Source organism: Falco punctatus (genome assembly GCF_963210335.1).
Source record: "Falco punctatus genome assembly, chromosome: 3".
NCBI lineage: Eukaryota > Metazoa > Chordata > Aves > Falconiformes > Falconidae > Falco > Falco punctatus.
The window spans coordinates 55,789,918-55,808,244 of NC_137582.1; the positions used below are offsets into that span (position 1 = coordinate 55,789,918).

The window sequence follows — 18,327 nt, forward strand, 5'->3', positions numbered from 1 at the left end:
TCCTTTCTTTCATCCTGTTTTCCTTCAAAATTCTCTCTCCTTTTTCATGTCTTTCTTTACCTATTAAAAAATAAGTTGAACTAACACAACATTTACTATTGCCATGACATATATCTTCGTGGTGGACCACATCCTTTGGCAATACTGTATCTGGCTTGTTTTCATAGATTTATGACATAGACTATATTCCACTATCTGTGCAGTACAGCACAACAAGGCCTGATTTTTCAGTTGGCCCTTATGAATTATGGATAATTATTACTTATTGTTAACAAACAATACTAAAATTTCTAGAGTATCCCTTCTCACTAAGATCTTGATGACTGAATCTAGAGGAAAGACTCCTGCTGATGTGAATGGTCCTTACATTTTAGATCTGGGCACCGTGGTTGATATAGTCCAAAAAGAGAACTCACCACTTGGGAAGCCAATGTACACTTAAATCAAATCTTTTGAGGATGAGTCATCTCTATACTCAGCTCTGCTCAGTGACATTTAATAATAGTGTTACAGATTTCCCAAAGTAGCCTTTTATATCTGCATGAAAATGTAAAGAAGCAAATACCGAATCAGCTTGTTGTATAATGAAGAGGGTAGAACTGTGCAGATTTTACCACTATGATTCTTTTATCACCTTTCAATTTAACATTCAGAGTTGGTGCTTCTGAAATAGAAAGCAGTTTTCTTAAGGGATAACAACACTGCAGGGCTTGGAATTACACAACTGAATAAGAATATCGAGAAGGCTGCATACATCTCCCAGTCAAACACTTCCAAGTAACCATCATCAGTAACTGAACATAGTCCCCCAGCCCATCTTGATGTGAATACGGTTTTCAGAAAGTACTGGCTCATGCGGCACTGTTGCAATAAAAATAGTTATTTATAGACTTTGAATAGTTTCTCTGCCACAATTGCAAATTCTGACTTCATTCTCATGTCCCACTAGGGCATTATTTGCTTATGGAGGAAGTACAGAAATATGAGGGAAAACAACCCATTAAAAAAAAAAAAAAAGAAAAAAAAAAAAAGAAAAAAGGTCTATTTGATTTCACCAGTTGATATGAATATACTTTGTGGCTTTCCAAAGGATGACGTAAAGCATCAAATCAAAGTTGTCTAGTACATCCTGCAAGTTCTGGGATTTCCAACAGGCTGGTAGGTGTTTACTTCTCCCAAGACCATGACCTACTGCTGAAAGAGTACGGAGATCCCTGAGGTCAGCTCCAGTGGGACATGGAGCTCATTTGGCATTTTGTGGATTTTGTGTTAGCTGTTGTGCCCAGGACATCTCTCTGCCCAATGAAGCACTGAGAAAAAAGACCTGACGAGGGCTGTCAGGTTTTTTATATGAGAGAGTGCAAAAGTAAGATTTCAAAAAAATGCCAATATAGGAAAAAAAACATGAGCTGGATGGGCACAGTGTGGGGAGAGATGTTTTGTAGTGATGGAGTTACAAGAACTCCACACTTTAGAACAGCAATAATCCACAGTGAAGCACAGTAACTATTTAATGTGAGACTGACTAGATCACTACAGATATAGTGATCACTAGATCACTGCAAATGTATCAGTGACTGCAAACAGATACTAGAAGTCTAAAAACCAGGGTGGACAAGATGAAATGCCTGGTTTAAAATGGAAGTATCCCTATATTCACACCTATAATTTAAGGGTGTAAAGGTGATCAGTGAGACATTTTAATGTTATGATACAAAGGAGACTCAGTCAAGACGTTGATTTAATTTTTAAAGTATTAGACAATATAAGAGTAAATCATCATCTTAGAAATAACTTGGAATGTGGCTTGGAATTCCATGTATGTTAGGAGTGCAGAACTGTAGTCTTCCACAACCTGCTGAGGAAGGGAGATTAACAAATCTGTGAAGGCATACAATGATCAGATGCTCCCACATAAACATGCTACATCTCTGAGTCAGTTGTAACACACGGGCTGATTTTCAAACATGAGAAACAGCTCCTCCTTGGAGCAGCTAGTCTGAGCACTTGGAAGAAGAGGAGTAAATTGCAGTTTAACTTGGACTTAAAAAAAGGTTCAAGATGCAACTGTGTCCCTGTCACAGTGAGTATAATGCCTTCAAATTCAATGTCTTTTTCTTTCACAGGAAAAGTTTTTAACAAATCACACTAAATAACATTTGATTTTTAAAAGTACAGCTACATAATAATGAGGAAAAAATTTAAAGCAAAAAGAAGTGAGCTGCTAAAATAGACAAAATGCTTTTTGTTGTAGTGGAGGCTGCCTAAAGACTCTACATCAGAAGTTCAGGTTAACGCCGTATTACTCCAAAAGATCCAGACATGCCAATGTGGATGAATGTTACAATAAAGGAAATTATTATGAGTAAAAATACATTTGTAAAAAAAAGAGAAATTCATGCATAGGTGAGGAAATAGACCAGAATATGAGCATTTAAATATAAAATATATATCTAAATAAATATATATATATATATGCATGCTAAGATATAATATATACTAATTCAATACAAGAAAGACCAAGGAGCATCTACCTCAATAGAAAGCAGAAAGCCTCCAAGCAAGTTCATGGGATCAAAAGTCAAGACAAGCAGATCACAAAAAGCTAAGTGACTTACTTGTATTAGCATGCACATCAGAAACCAGGAAGTTTTCACACCACAGTAAACCTACATGGGTAGTGAGACTGAAAGATGTATTGCAAAAAAAAGTGTCAGTGAAGATATTTCAGATTGAATCAGTAATTCAAATTGTAACATATCAGGAGGTGGGGTTTTGTGGTTTTCTCTTTTTTTATCCAAAAGCTCCAAAAGAACTCAAATATGAAGTTGATCAGAACCAATTTTAGTTTGAACAACAGTTTATCCAATAGTCCTGTTCCATAATACAGGACTGAAAAATGGGAACTCTGACACCAGTCTTTAGGAAAGCCTTGCAGGGGTGATTCTGGGAACTACAGACCAGTAAACCTGACCTCTGCACCAGGAAAATGCTAAAAGCTATAATAAAGAGTGGAATTAGCAGACACAGAAATAAATAAACTTGGGGACAAGTCAACACCTATTAGTTCTTTTGAATTGATTTTGAAGAAGTCAGTGAGCATACCAGTAAGTGGCATTCAGTTCGTTTAGTAAGGTTTGTTGGTGGCTACAAAACATAATGAAACTTCCAGCTCACAAACCCACTAGGCTTTCAGTTGATGGAAGATGGATGTCTTTTCTGGTTTTATAAGGCAGCACGTGATGATTTCCTAAGGCTCTCAGTGATATCCCTGTCTCTGCTCCACCAAAGTAAATGGGAGTCTTGTTAGGAGCGAGACAAGTTTTTTCTGTTTCGCCTATGCATTTGCAGTGGCACATCTTTCCTCCCCTTGTAGTGCTTCCATATGCACTTTATTTATTAACTTTTTTGTCTTAATTTTAATGTTATTTTTATTTGAATTCTATTTTTCAGTTGCTTATCACCCCAAGTGCCTCTGCAGGAGAGTAGGGCATACTGTGCCCTTTATAAATTAAGTATTAATTTTATGATTAATTATTATCATTTCAGTTCCCTGGAAGGTTTTATACAAAGACAGTTAAAATGCATATATTCTCTAAGGTATGTCTGTAGTGTGATTATGAACTTCACACTTAACAAAGCTATTGATTTCTTTCATGTACTCTAGTCTATAATACCATGTTCTATACCAAATAGACAGTATTTTAATATGTTCCTCCTCTTCATGATTTTTTTTGTATAAATTTTTTGTATAAGATTTTATGGAAGGGAAAAAAAGAAAGTTGTATAATTTCTCACACGGAGACAGAAATTTGTTTCCTGAAAAAAATCTGTTCCCTTGGGAAACAGGGAAATTGTACTTAACCTTTGTTTTCATTAGTTGCTCTATATTATCATTTTGCTTCTATGCAATGAGATGGTGACTTTAGTGAACGTTACAGGCAGCAAAAGGATTTGCACTTATAGGTGAACTCAGAAGAAACCTTGCAGATATCTTCAAGCAAGGCCTGCTTTGGCTGTGGTTGCCACCTCAACAACAGCCTTGGGTCATGGGGAATTTACACTCTGTAATTTATTTCAGAGGCGCTTGTGAACACTTTGGGATTTTCATGCCTCCCAATTTTCCTTCAGAAGCTGAAGAGCAGCAGAGCAGCATTTGCCTGTTGGAGGGTGAGTACAACCCTCGCTGGGCTTGGGACACCCTGTGCTCATCCCACCACTGGGGATTCACGGCATTCAAAGGGAGGAACCTCCCTCCAAACGTTTTCTTCCCTTTAGTAAAGCTATGAAGGCAAATGCTTATGAAAACCCCAAAAGACAGAGTTGAAGTGAGTGCCACAGAAATTCAAACTGACGGAGGAGCACAGGTGGCATGGGCTGGAGACCCTTCTCCACAGAGCTTCTCCAAAAGTAGCTCTCCCACATGACAGCCCACACTCCTGGGGACCACAGACACAGAAAACCAGGGAGGGTTTGGCCACATCCTTTTTCTGTCTGATTCAAGTGCTGTTCTGTTCCTCCTCCTGATCCTCACACGATGGTGGTGAGAGGGGAAGATCTTAACTAAAAGGATTGATTTGAGAGAGCAATTGACATCCTCAGCAGTACCCGACGTTTATCTAATCCTATCAAACCTTATTGTTACTGCCCTAACATACATTCATCAGCAATAATCAAAACAATATGAAACTACACAACATCCCCTCCCTGGGGAGAGGGATGTTCCAATTTGCAGACTAGAAATATTTTTTCAAAAGCAAAACATTGTCATCAATTCCTCTAAAAATGATCTTGCTTGACAATATGCAATGTCTCCTCCTCAACGCAAGAGTATGGACGCCGTTCACCTCACTGACAATTAACCCTCCACCCTAGAAGGAGAAACCCATCTGCTTGTATGTCTGTTTTTCTAAACCATTTGACACTGGTAAGCTTAGCTAAACCGTCTTGGCTGCATTTCTCAACTGGAGTCTGTGTGCTATTCTTGTAGGCGTTTTAGAAGCCACATTAGAACCTTCTGCTGCCTCTCCTGTAGTCTGTGTCTATAGGCAGGTGACAACAAGGTAACGGACAAGCACGTTGTGGTAAATACCTGCACTACCAATTTCTGGTTTGTATGAGGTCTTTTCTTTTTTTAAGATAATGTACGACCTTTGGTTGTGTAGTAACAAGCTTTGATTAAATCAGTCATTTTATTGCAAATCATGTCACTAATCATCTTCATTTATTTACATATGTTTACATGAAAAATAATATTTTATCATATTAATAACTACAATGTGGTGAAAGCAGTACTGTCTGACTGAGTTGTCCTAGTGGTCCAGGGGTCAGTACCTACCTCTGATTAGGGTCAGACTCTAGATTTTGTGCAGAATTAGATATGGATACCAGAGCTGTATATTTACGCCTTAAGACTGTTTTGCTCTTCAGTATCAGGCTGGAGAAAGTGGCTGTCTGTGCCTATGCCTGTGCTCCCACTGCGACAAGTCAGAAGCGAGGGAGACAAGGCTGTCCTCTCATCCTAGCAGCAGGGCTAACCACTGCCAGGCATCAGCTGGTGCTGAAATGTGGTATGGCAGGTAAGTAAGAGCAACCCTTCATAAAATTATGAACTAGCACAATCCAGCTGTCACCACTGAGTTTGAAGTCCCATTAGAGAGATGGAAAAACACTGCTAGAGAGCAACCAAATCAGTCATACTTTAGGTACTCGGCAGCCCAAGTAACCATCACTTGGAGGAAACATCTTCAGCTGACCTACTTGTGCAATGGGAGCTGGAGTCCTGGTCTGGACTCACACGAGGAGCCAGAGCGAGGGAAAAACTTTTTCATTCTAAGCAGCTTTAACACATGAGTGTGAGTGCTGCTGGGTGGGGAAGCCTTCAGTTCACAGGTTGCTCTGCACAGCAGAGCTGGTGCAGGGAAAGAGGGGTGGCAGGAGACATGAACACCAGAGCTCAGGGCCAAGCCAGCTGCCCTTGCTTGCCTTTGGTGCTAGATTTGAGGTACTCTCCCATTACATGTCCTGCAGCACCATGTGAAGCACTAACCCAAAGCATGCAGCTTGCGCTGAACAGTTGCTGGAAGCAGAAAGAGGCAGGAGAGGAAGGGCGTTGCAGGCATCACAAGGGCACAGGGCCCACGGAGGACTGTGGTGTCAACTGACCACAGCAATACCTCCGCTGTCCTTCTCTGGGGCCAAAGAGATCATCCTCCGCTCCCAAAGCTCAGCCCTGGTGGCCCTGAGCCAGCCTAGACCCCTGCCCCAGCTATGCCCCTCATGCCAGGGAGCTGCTGATGAGCCACCTTGCTGCAGTGCCGCTCGCAGCTCAGCCACGCACTGGTCCATGCCATCACCTCAGTGACACATCCAGGAACGTCTGTGGCTAACAGTAAGTAGTGGTTGTAAAGCAGGGGATGTTCATGGGCTTAAACTTTAAGCTCTGTCCCTAAAATGAATTGGAAGCATCTGGCTGTTTTGCTGTTGGTGGGTAATGATGCAGCCCCGTCACAAGTCCAGATGTGATTCTACATTCCTGCAGCTGTTCTGGTGGGAGTTTCAACACCCGAAACATCTGCTACTGGGAATCAGAGGCACGATACTTACATGATCTTTTAGGGCTGTTATTTTTATATGTTTGCGATTTTGTTTTTTCCTTTCCTTTGGAAAATACATTTTCTTTCTATAACGTCATTCTCCATTTGTCTGGCAGTGACGGCTCCCCCAGTGAGAGGGGATCCTCACGTAAAGTTGTGCTATGCAGGACTGGGCACAAAACGCAGCAGATTCAGGGTGTCACAAATGAGGTTTATGGGGGTTGACGCTGCAGAACGTTATGGTCTGTCATGTAAATATATATGTAGGGAGGTGCTAAAATGAAGTCATTACTGTCGGCTGCATAAATATGTATTTAGACCATCTTAATAATACAGAAATGCCCATCTATCAGGCAATTAAATATTTAGACTGTGGGAAAAAAGGCTGTTTTGACATCCAGTAGTAACTTACATGCATTAAAAAAAATAAACCATCGAGGCAAAAGAGATGAGAAGGCCATATCATGACTTTGCAAGGACAATAAAGGGAAGATGAAAGTATGCAGGACAAAGCGAGCTCTGGACTGTGGGGAGTTGGTAAAGCCTTATAGTGCCCAGACTGATCTACTGAATTTTGTAGGGGGGAAAAGGCAGTCCAGCTGGGACCTCTAAATACCAGGATTAATCCCGAAGTGAAAGTTCATTTTCGTATTACTCAAACCCATTAGAAACAGATTTTCTAATGGAAATGCTGACTTTGCACTGTAACACAAGCGGTCAATATTATAATTTCTTATTTCCTGTTACTAGGGACAGTTAATATACTGTAAGAAACAGAGGACCTGGAAAATTTATACAAGAGACTATATCGTGCCATTTGTTACCACTCCGATAATCACACTTTGGTTCTCATTGTGTGACTCGGCGCAGGCTCACCAGCCCCCTGCATCTGGAAGCCATCCCTTGCCCTCCCGCTTCAGGCAGTTAATCCTACACCTTTTAGGTGCTGCAGAGGACATGCTACCCCACCAACCCTTCTGCATGCTGATCACCTCCCAAGCACCCATGAAAATGATGATCATCATGCCTCTGGTCCCCATGTTACTGTACGGAAGTGAGGCACCAGGAGGCCATGGTGGTGGTCGCTGGTGGCAGGGTCCACCTGCATGGGACTGGCAGGCAGCACTACACTCAGGAGAGAGGGGAAAAAGCCAGAGTAGGTGATAAGAGAAGTTGGGGACACCAAGGACAAGGTGATAGGTGCAGCAACTGAACGGGGCGGAAAAGGCAAGGAATGAGAAGATGGGAATGGTAGGTCAGAAAAGGAAGGAAGGCAGCCTGGAAAAAACTGTTGCCCTCAGAAACATTGCTTTATTCATGCAGTTCATGGTGGGGCTGCCTGGAGAAGAGCCACTTCTGGACAGGGTAAGGGCTCCTGGGACAAACTGGGAAGCCCTGAATTATCCGCCCCAGCATAGGGAAGTAATGAGGTAATGGAGCTGAAGGGGGAAGCAGGGGAGCAAAGGGAAAGGCACATCAAAGGGATCAAGCAGAAATATTATCTTCTTTTGCAGTAGGGGAGGAAGCCCCCATTTAACTTTTCGATGTTTTTTTTGGATTGTTTTCAAGCAAGGCACTCTGGGTTGGTGCTACATCTCAGGCAAAGAAACTCCAGCAAAGCAAGCCCAGCTCCTCGCTTTGGCATCTCAGTCAGCAGTAATTTATATCGCTGTTCCTCCTTAATAAAATCCATCGTGCACTCCAAAAGAGTAACTAGGACACTTAGTTTTTATTCCACATGCATCTCATTTGTCTTCAGCAGGTTCTTCCATAATCTCATCATTATTGCAATCACCCTCTGAGGACAGCTGACTTGCATTAATCAGCTAGGCCTCTCATCCCTCACTAGATTCTTTACAGTTTTACTGTGCCCTTGGGCATCCTAACTTTACTTGAAAAATTAATAAACCTCCCCTCTCTTATCTTACCTTATTAATGTCTGTCTTTGTAACCCATTATCCCTGCATCTCTTTGGTGACCATTTGAGAATGTGGTTACCACCAAAGGATTGTGCCCTGGTGAGGCAGCACACAAGAGTGCCCTACATAATTGAAAAAAAAAGAAAGAAAGAAAGAAAAAAAAAAAAAAAAAAAGAAGAGTGGGTGTGATGAGAGAAAGAAGGGAAAAGACCCTAAAAATTTTCAAGTTCAACATCATTGTTTACAAGACAGACTAAAAATATAGGAATTGCTAAGAACCCAATATAGACTATTAAGACTCATCAAATAGTTCCTTCTTGCCTTATTCCTCTTTCCTTGTAAGCAGCCCCTTGCCCTGCAGCTCTGCCCTCCCCCCCCCCCCCGCCCCCCACCCCATGCATTCTCCAGTTCTCACCGATCCCCTCCTGCTCCCTTTCCCTCTGATGTACCCCATTAAACCTGACTCAATCGTTTTAGATGTTTTGAAATCCTGGTACATTAATCATTTGTGTTTGCACACACTTTATGTGGGTTGTTGGTCATGGTCTGTAGTTATACTGGCTGTCTCCCTTGCTTACTTAAAAGTACAATCCAATTGAAAATAAAGATTTTGCAGGTTTGCTCATTTCACACAGCGATAGCAGCTGGTAAGTGTCTTTTGCAATTCATCAGAGGCTTCCCAGACCACCTGCTCTTGGCATCCTGCAAACAGCTGGCTCTGTGTAAGTACCATAAGCTATTATCTTACTCAATAAATAATGAAATAAAGAAAGAAAGCAGGACAAAACCACATCTTTGTGAGCAACATACATTCACGACTAGCCATCTATCCTGTTTCGGAGAAGAAAATCAAGTTAAGATCCTTTGCTGGATTTAGCAGTACCTCATGACAGAAGAGGGAGATAAATCAGCACTAATACATAGGGCTCTGTATTTTCTTTCTTTCTTTCTTTTTGAAACCTGCTCTATTTCTAAAAAGGCCATAGGGAGCTTTTATGAAAATTCAGCTAATGTCACCAGATGTCCCACTATTGAGAGGTGACTCTTGGTCTTTGAAAGACTGTCCCACTTAACATTTTTTTAAATGAACTTTTGTCCTCTCTTTCTGGTCCCAAGAGTAGATACGAGGTCACTTTCTCCTCCCCAGCGCTCTGCTGCCCGTGAGGCTGCTGCCAGGTCTCCTCCAGGCTGGGGGAAGAGCTGCCAGCTTGTCGGGCAGGAGACAGGCTGGAGCTGAGATCAGAAGGGCTATGAGCTGCCAGAGCTGGAGCATGAAACGCATCCCTGTGACTGGGAAGGAACTTCAGAGGTGAGAAGGAGGAAGAGAATGATGGGGGAAACAGTGCCAGAATATTCCCTCTAAAGACAAATAAAGGTTTTAATGGGAAAGTGCTGCATTTTGGGCACAAAGCCCTTATCTTGTAAGGATTTTTATTTTTTAATCTATGAATTCTACGAGGCGCATCTAACAGATTTCTTGTGCTGCAAACAAAGGCAATAAATAAATGCAATCTGTTGCATGAATGATTTATATCAGCACAATTTAAATTTAGGGTCTGATTTATCTTATTTTTTTCAAATGGCCTCCTGTTTTATGTTTGCCATAAACTGAGGATGTGAGGGATGTCAGTTGGAGATTTGACTGCCTGAGCAGCAGAGAAAACTGGGAAGTTCAGTGTCTGCCACGATTTGCAGACACAGCCGCTCTCCCTCCCGCAGAGGAAAGCCTTGCTCGGTGGGCTGTCTCATTCCCTTTAATGGCAGTTCTCCTGTAGCAAGTTATTAATCACTGTGAGAAAGGATGCCTGATCCCAGCTCCTGTTATTGCAAGTGAGGACTGGGAGAGGAGTGTTTAAAAGCTGGCTTTTACATCCTGTAAAAAAAGCATACTTGCGATGGTTTTCAGAACAACTGGTTTTTTGCCTTGCAACCACCATAGGGGATTTGTTACTGAAACTGCAGACCAAGGTATCATTCCCTCTCCTTAAATCAGATGGAGTGGCTGGCTCCAGAAGTGGGGTGGAAGGAAAGGAGCCCTCGTTTGATCTCATATGCACCAGGCAGCACAGCTGAGCTGGCGCTGGGATGTTTTAGTTTGCTCTTGTCATAGATCAGTGGTGTGTTAATACCTTTCTGACATGGTGTGTAGCCAGGAGGGGGGCAAGGCAGGTACTCTGCCTCAGAGAGATGTCTCTGATGGGCCCCTTAAAATCCTGTGATTGACAGGGCCATGCCATGCACTTCTAATGAAGCATTTAAATGCCCCGGTAAGTACAGCAAATGTGCATGACATCCCTGCAAGCTTTCCTGTTTCATTTCAACCTTTCTGCCCTTTCCAGTCCCTCTCTCCTCTTGTTTCCAAGAGCAGTCAGTTCCGAAGGCCAACTTACACGTAAACATGTGATGCAAACAAACCTGCCCAACACTTACCGCTCCTTTGGGCAAATGCTGGGGACAAACAGCTGCAAAGAAGTCTTTGGAAAACCCTGGTGCAAACATTACCAGTGGCTGGTTTCTGGGAATGCTTTTCAGGACTGACTTCCAAGCCTGTGACATGGCAGACCATCTTTTTGGGCCCTTGCTGTCCCAGCGGCAGGGCGGCCCATTCAGGGACTGTGGCTGGCCAGAGGTCTTAGCAAGGGAACCGCTCACCCCAGTCCCTGCAGGCAGGGTTTTTCTGATTAAATGGGAGTGAAGGAGCAATGGCTTTGACAAGCATTGAGCAGTCTGGCTGCTTTGATGAATCCCGCAGTCTCAAGAGAACAGCAGAATGGATGGCAACATCTCTGTGATGTCAATGGGATCTGCAGAGGGTGGAAAGATCTGAATTGGCTTCAGATACTGAACATTTTGCAACTCCTCTCCTGTGGCATTTATATACTTCTGCTACTAAGGAGATGAATACTGTCCCACTGAACATTATGTGTTTCTTGTGCTTGCAATAAACTGGAGCCTGAAGCAAAAGCCCAGACCTAAATGTTCCTCCATTCTGCGTATCAGATTTTCTTTATGCCCTATATCTTGCAGCTTTTTCTCTTTTTGCCACTAAGCATTTTCTGAAACTTGTGGCTAGAAGCTATAGTTTTTATGATATTTTTAGTACACTGCATGGTTGTTTAAAGTGCACCTTATAAAACTTCAGTCCTCAGCCAGCTCCCTATAAACTGGTTCTGTTTTACATCAACAGGCTTCAAACCTTCCTAGCTGTTCCCCACCCTCCCCTTTTAATAACGAGGCAATCTATAGCAACAATTTCTCTTGCATGTGGTGATGCAGCCTACTCAGAATTCAAGACGGGAGGCTTTTACTTTATTATTTCACCAAGACTAAAATCCTCCAGATACTATTTACATTTTTAAGAGCAGCCTGGGTAAACACTGAAGATAGAATTAAGAATTTTGCTCTTGACAGAAAGAAACTGAATAAAATGAACACAGGACATAGCATAACCTAGCCAGGAACCTGAAAAATTAGCTAGGGGAAAAAAAAAAGAAAAAAGGCTAGCAATTCACTATGAGCACAGGCTCACTCTATCAGAACTCAGGCTCTAAAAGTCCTGAAACACGTGGGCAGTTCAGATCTCATTTCTGATCTGACCAAATATGTGGTCGAACTGGTCTTTCAATATTAATTTTGAAGAGTTTGGCTTTGCAGCCAGCAGCTTGTGTTTTTCTATAAAAAGCAATGATGGGCCAAGCTTAAAGCGTACGAGCTTTGGCTAACATCTATTCTTCAACAGCAAGGCTATTTCTTTGAGAGTTAAGTGAACTACCTACTTCAAGACCTGCAAAACTGGGTTAGAAACAGCATGTTTTTTCCAATTGTATTGACTGCTTCTTTTCCATCAGGACAGAAGTATACAAGTATCCTCTCCTGTATGGTACTGATGTCTCTAATTAATACATTACAATACTTCAATTACAATACAATAGTATTGGAGACTGCCTAGAACAATCAGCCAAGCCTAGAGCATCGCTGCAGTAGGCTCACAATATATATATATATTTAATAGGAAACTTAACGCTGCGAAAAAATAACCATCAGTGAATCCCATTCACCACTTTTGCACCAGCCTCAGTGGAGTTTCTTTTATGCTTGGACGGGGGGCACATGCTTGCAAAACTGGAAGCTCATTAGACTAAGAATAACAGAAAGGAAGTATTTTTACTTTCTCTGTCATGGTTATTGTTACTATTTTGGTTTAGTGTTATTTTCACTGAGGGAATGGAGTAACAAACTCTCACCTGTGAAAGTTCCTCCTAGTCTCTTCTGCAATATCATCTTCCACACCAGCAATTCAGCACTTGCTTCCCTTTCTCCGAGTGTCATCACGCACAAGGCAACATGTTTTTCAAGCTGCCTGCCACTGCAGTTGAAACTCCCATACTTAAAAACTAAAAGTAGATGGAGGATATGGAGTATCAATGGGAGGTAGCACTCAGGCTGATGGTGCAGCACTGTTAATTACACAATACTTTTATAGAGCAATTCAGTGGTAATTCTTACTGCTATTCCTCCTTAATAAGATCCATTGTGCACCATAAAATAGTAACTAGGACACAGTTTGTATTCCACATGCATCTCATATCTCTTTAGCAGGTTCTTCCATATCCATAATCTCATCATTATTACTATTACCCTCAGAAGACAGTTGACTTGCATTAATCAGACAGGCTGCCATTCCCTTGCCAGATTTTCTGCAGTTTTATTGTGCTTTTGGACATTTTAATTAACTTGAAAAATTAATTAAAAATCTTACCTTATTAATATCTTCTACCTTCCCCCTACTCGGTAATCTATTATCACTGTTTATCATCACTGACCATTCAATTCCAGAATGGTCTTGTAATGGAAGAGCACACTAGAATGCCCAGGTAATGCTAAAATGATAGGGTGACTCTGAGACATCTTAAAATGCTCAGTTTGCTCTTTTACTTAAAGTATACACGACCGTCGGAGAAGTAAAACCAAACTGCTACAGCTCATTAAAGACTATTCCAATTCCTTCCCACTCACAATCCAGTTTAAATGCTCAGACTTTTCTTCTGTTCTTGTACAGTTGGTTGGAGATTGCCAGAGAACGGACTGAATGAAATGAAAGCAAACTCATTTAAAGATGCCATGACACATCCCTGAAATTTGGTGACCAACCACATTAGTGTTTTACAATCTTCTTTATGAAAAAAAGAAAAGTAAACAGGGAGCTATAGAAATTAATAAGGAGTCCATGGAAATTACTCTTAAAACATACGTACCTTAATGGAGTAAAAAAGCCTTTCTACTGATATTTTTAAAGCAAGCTACAGGAATTAGTAAAGAACAGTTGCCCCAACACTAAATTCTTTAGGGTGGTTTAAAATTCTCAAAGGCTGCAATATTTTGTGCAAAAAATGCAATGTTAAGAAGAAAGGGTATTTTTCATGCATTTTTTGTCTTTTCTGCCGTGTCTCTCTGAGTCGCTCAGCACTATTAATATGTAAATTATGATTGTACTAACATGAGCCAACTAGACTAACTAGACTAACACACTAAGAGTGCCACATGCCACAAGGGTGCACAGACCTGTCCTCAGCACTTCTGTTTGAGGTGCCAGCTGGGATCTCACCTCTGTTCTCCAGCTCATAGAAAGTGTGATGCCTGGACTAAGATTTGGAAACAGAATATAAGATTTTTTATTCAGTGCATCGCTACTTTTAGTGATGATCCAATGATATGTCAGTGGAGCCACTACATATTACCTCAGCTTTAAAAACCTATTCAATGTTGTATCTTGGTCTTTTGTTAAGAAGGGCCAAGAGACACCTGAGTCAGGTCCTCAGGCTTAGGAATGGGAGCCCTCAAGCTGCTGAAGTGATAAATTTTCACACACACATCCTGCAAGGGTTCATCTCCCTTTCCCCTGGGAAGGAGAAAGATAGCACCTGTGTACTGTAGTCATCCACGCAGGGTTTCTATAGTAAAAATAAAGAAAGAAACCCAGGTTCCTACAGACATTTCTTGTGATGCTGAACTTCTTTTAGAAAGAAACAGCACCTGCTGGAGACCCAGTGAGATTCAAGGTTTACTTTCCCTAAGAGTAAGAAAAGATTGCCCCATGGTAAAGGCACTTGGCTCATGGCTTAGGAGATGTGGGGTAAATCCTACCTATGGGCATCCTATGAGCACAAGTAATTTAGACATTGCCTGTCTCTGTCCCTCACCTGTAATCAGAGACATGTAAACAACTATAACTAACGCTACTGCTCAATGGAGAGTACCAACAGCAGGGAAAAAGTTAATTGATTATTGCTAATTAAAAAAAAAAGAAAGTTAAAAGTTCCCAGCAGATAACATACAAATATTCACAGCAAGAACAGCACACTTCCAGCTCCTCCTAAACAGGACAATTCCAAGAGCTCTCCATAGAGGAGGATGATCCAAAAAAGAGATAACACAAACTGCCTGTGGTTTCAGTCCTTCCAAGAACAAATTTGTTTTCTAATTAATGTCAGAGTTTCATGCACAAAGGCATTCACCTACTTTTCGTCCAAGTAAACACCCAGATTACCAGAAGACAAAGAAAAAGGAGTGGCCAGTATAGTTTATTTCCTAACAAAAAGCACTTTGAGGTAGTTTAAAGCTGTGCTTACTATCACAGCCAGGAGACAAGCTTCTGAATTATTTAGTAACCTCAGGCCTTTCAAAAGGAGAAGAAACTCATTGCCCGGTTCCATGGGACTTAGATGAAGTTGTGTGGGTAAAAGTAGTAGATATTTATTCACCATGGACTTTGATAAATAATTTACTGGTTCAACTGTGACTAACAAAATTGCTGAATGGTGAAATCTCTGCAGTAAGGAAATAGAAATGTTTCCTCTGCCAACTGCACAGGTGAGGTCCCAAACTCATCAAAAGAAACCCAGGCTGCATTTTCTAAAAGTCAGCCAGGTAGCCAGAAAGCTTTAGGGCAGTGGACAGAAGTATTCTGCTTCACAGTTATCATTATGGACCCAGTCTTACCTGGCATATGGTAAATTAATATAAGCCTGCACTACTGGGTCGGAGGGGCCCCCTGCCCAGTACCACAATGCTTTTCACACAGATGTGTCAGAGAGATGAGGAAAGTGTCTTGTTCTTACAGCAAGCAAGCAAAAAGCATATGAATCCTTCTCAAACAGCAGAGCACTTTCAGCCATGCGTACAGAAGGGAAGGGAGTTCCCTTCATTAATGCTGCTAAATGTACATAAGCAGAATTTATGTGCATTCCTAAATAGTATACCTTTCTCATTCCTTTTAAATAGGTGGCCCAGAGGCTTTCTTTAACCCCCCTGTCCCGCTCTTCTTTTGAACTTACCCCATTTATACTCTTACAGTTACATGTACATTGTCAAGCAATAGTGACATCAAGTGGCCTAGTTCAGCTGATGGCTAGCATTTTTGGTTCCCCACTCATCTGGAGGCCAGATATCGGTCGTCATCAATCCTTTGTGTAAACAGATCTGAAATAAATCCAGTATCAGACATTTATCCTGTTGAGAGTATTGCTCATCAGCTTGATTTAAGTTGTGTTTATATGCGAGTACAGTATGATTTACAAAAGACCTCCCGACTTTTCACTGTATGGTAGTTTAAAAGTTCTCTATCAGAAATATACCAGTATAATCCTGACAGTAAGAAGATTAAGTGCCACCTTCTTCCATCTGATCTATAGCACAGGTAGACCAATGCAGCAGGAATGAGTATTATTTATTGTTTGTTTCCTGACTGTCTAGTATCCACCAGCAGAGATCAGGGCTCTGTTATGCTAGACACTGCAAACACATGAGGAAAAATGATCCCAGCACCAAGAGACCTTGTAGTCTCCCCAGTGAGAAATGAAAAAGGCAGAAGCAGTCAGCAGATGGGAAAGCACAAGGCTATGAATAGACAAAAGCAACACAGAAATGTAGTCCTGCCCAACCAGCTCCCTAAGTAACAAGGAGGCATAAAACCTTTTTTTATGACTACACAGCCCCTAAAACTATAAAGACATTGTGATGGCAAACCCACCACCGTTGGCTGAAGGTATCTGGTAATGGAATGAACTTCCAGAAGAGATTAAATGATTCCAGGGTCTAACCATCACCTGGGACCACAGCCAAACCTTCTCCTCTTCCCTAGTGACACCTGCAATGGCAGGTCCACCTCACCTTCTTGAAAACAACAGCTGAAAATACTTATCCTTTTCCTCAAACCTACCAGCATTTTGAAGATTTCAGACAGATCCATTAGCTGATGAGTACAAACTATTTTTACACTATTTTCAACATATCCCTAGTGATATATTCAATTGGTTATTTCCTGTGAGCTGTAAGTCACCTGATGTATTTGAATGGCCACAAATGGTACTTCAGTAAACTGCCCCTGAATTCTGAAAGTTTTCTGGGACAAAGGGTTAAATTCATACAGGTATCCATTCTTCAGAAGTACTCTGACCAACATCAGACAGTAGCACGTGGAAAAGGAGTCGCTTAGCAGACAATGACTCCACCACACACATTTTCATCTTAATCACAGCATTTATGAGCCCTAGCAGCTTTAACACGTGCCTTCGGTCCCTTTGGAGAGAGGGATTAGCACAGCATACAAGGAGGGTGAGCATATGCTAGTGCATGTACTGAAGATGTCAATACAGAGAAATAAGTATAGACGCTTTTGAAAGCACACTTCTTCATCAGTGACTGTGATGGTGTATATGAAGTATACTCACCATCTTTTCAGAGGTACCTTTGGGTTTCAGATGGGGTCCACCATCAGCAGTGGACGTGGATGCAAAGCAAATTGGGGGAGGTAATACCATGAGCCTGCCAGCTTTAATCTAGTAAGGCAAGTGTAAGATCATGGAAGGCACAAACAAACATGCTTAAAAAGGTTGAATAAGGGTGGTAAGAAGTAGAAACATGCAGGGATGCTTTTTCCTTCTACATTAAAGGTGATGGTCACAGTCATATGACCGCACAGCCTGTCTAGTCTGGCTGCAGCTGTCCAACCTCCAAGCTAGTCACTGGGCACATACCCAAGTCCCTGGTCGCCAGTGGGTGTTGAAGCCTGTGCAGTGCACCTTCAAGGCTACTGATAGTCATTCTGGTCAACTGGCATCTGGCACTGGTTCCTCTCCTTGTGCTAAAACCACACCTGCAGTTTGTTATGGAGGTACATCCATGGCACCATGTGGTTCCTCTGCATCAGACCCGCAATATGTGGGAGCTGGATTTCCAACAAGAGTAAAGTGTGAGAGGCTGGGCTGACCGTCTTCTTGTCCTGTGCTTCTTTACTGTTTCCTGACATCTAAATAGCAAGATTCCTATTTCCTTCCTCCTGTATTGAGAAGTTAGCTGTGGTACAGCCTTCATGTGGGTTCTCGAGGCCCAGGTCCAGCTGAGCAAAACAGTGGTGTCTCGTGGCACACAGCAACACGGTGCACTACCCAGAGTGACCTGTATGGCACATGCACAGTGTCACAGCCAGGGGAAAAGAGGCCTTTGCAGCTGGGAGGTCCAGATCATGGGTCCCACTGCCCCATGCTGTCAGACAGCCCTGGTTATTGCTGAGTACAGGCGCAAGTGAGAGAACATGTTCCTGGTTATTAGCTATTCACCATGTGTGCTCCAACATGCATTAGTCTCCTGTTTAACTAGAGTTATTCAAGTAAGGAGCAGAGACAATACCATATGATTTATGTGAACACACACACCGTGAATAATGAATAGTGAATAGCCAAAGTGAACCTCTCACTGGACTGAAAATGCTTTGTCCAAGCTGTTTAACAAATACTTAGGAATAATATTCCCAT

At 41.9% G+C, this 18,327-nt stretch overlaps 1 protein-coding gene across 1 annotated transcript in view; it reads right to left on the bottom strand.

Moving 5' to 3' along the window:
* Positions 1–18,327, bottom strand: part of LOC308061075 (histamine H3 receptor-like) — a gene marked incomplete at its 5' end in the record, with an annotated part of 96,370 nt that overhangs the window by 42,915 nt on the left and 35,128 nt on the right. The window contains one exon of the mRNA XM_080380606.1: positions 1–18,327. This exon is cut by the window's left edge and continues 42,915 nt beyond it; it is cut by the window's right edge and continues 29,742 nt beyond it.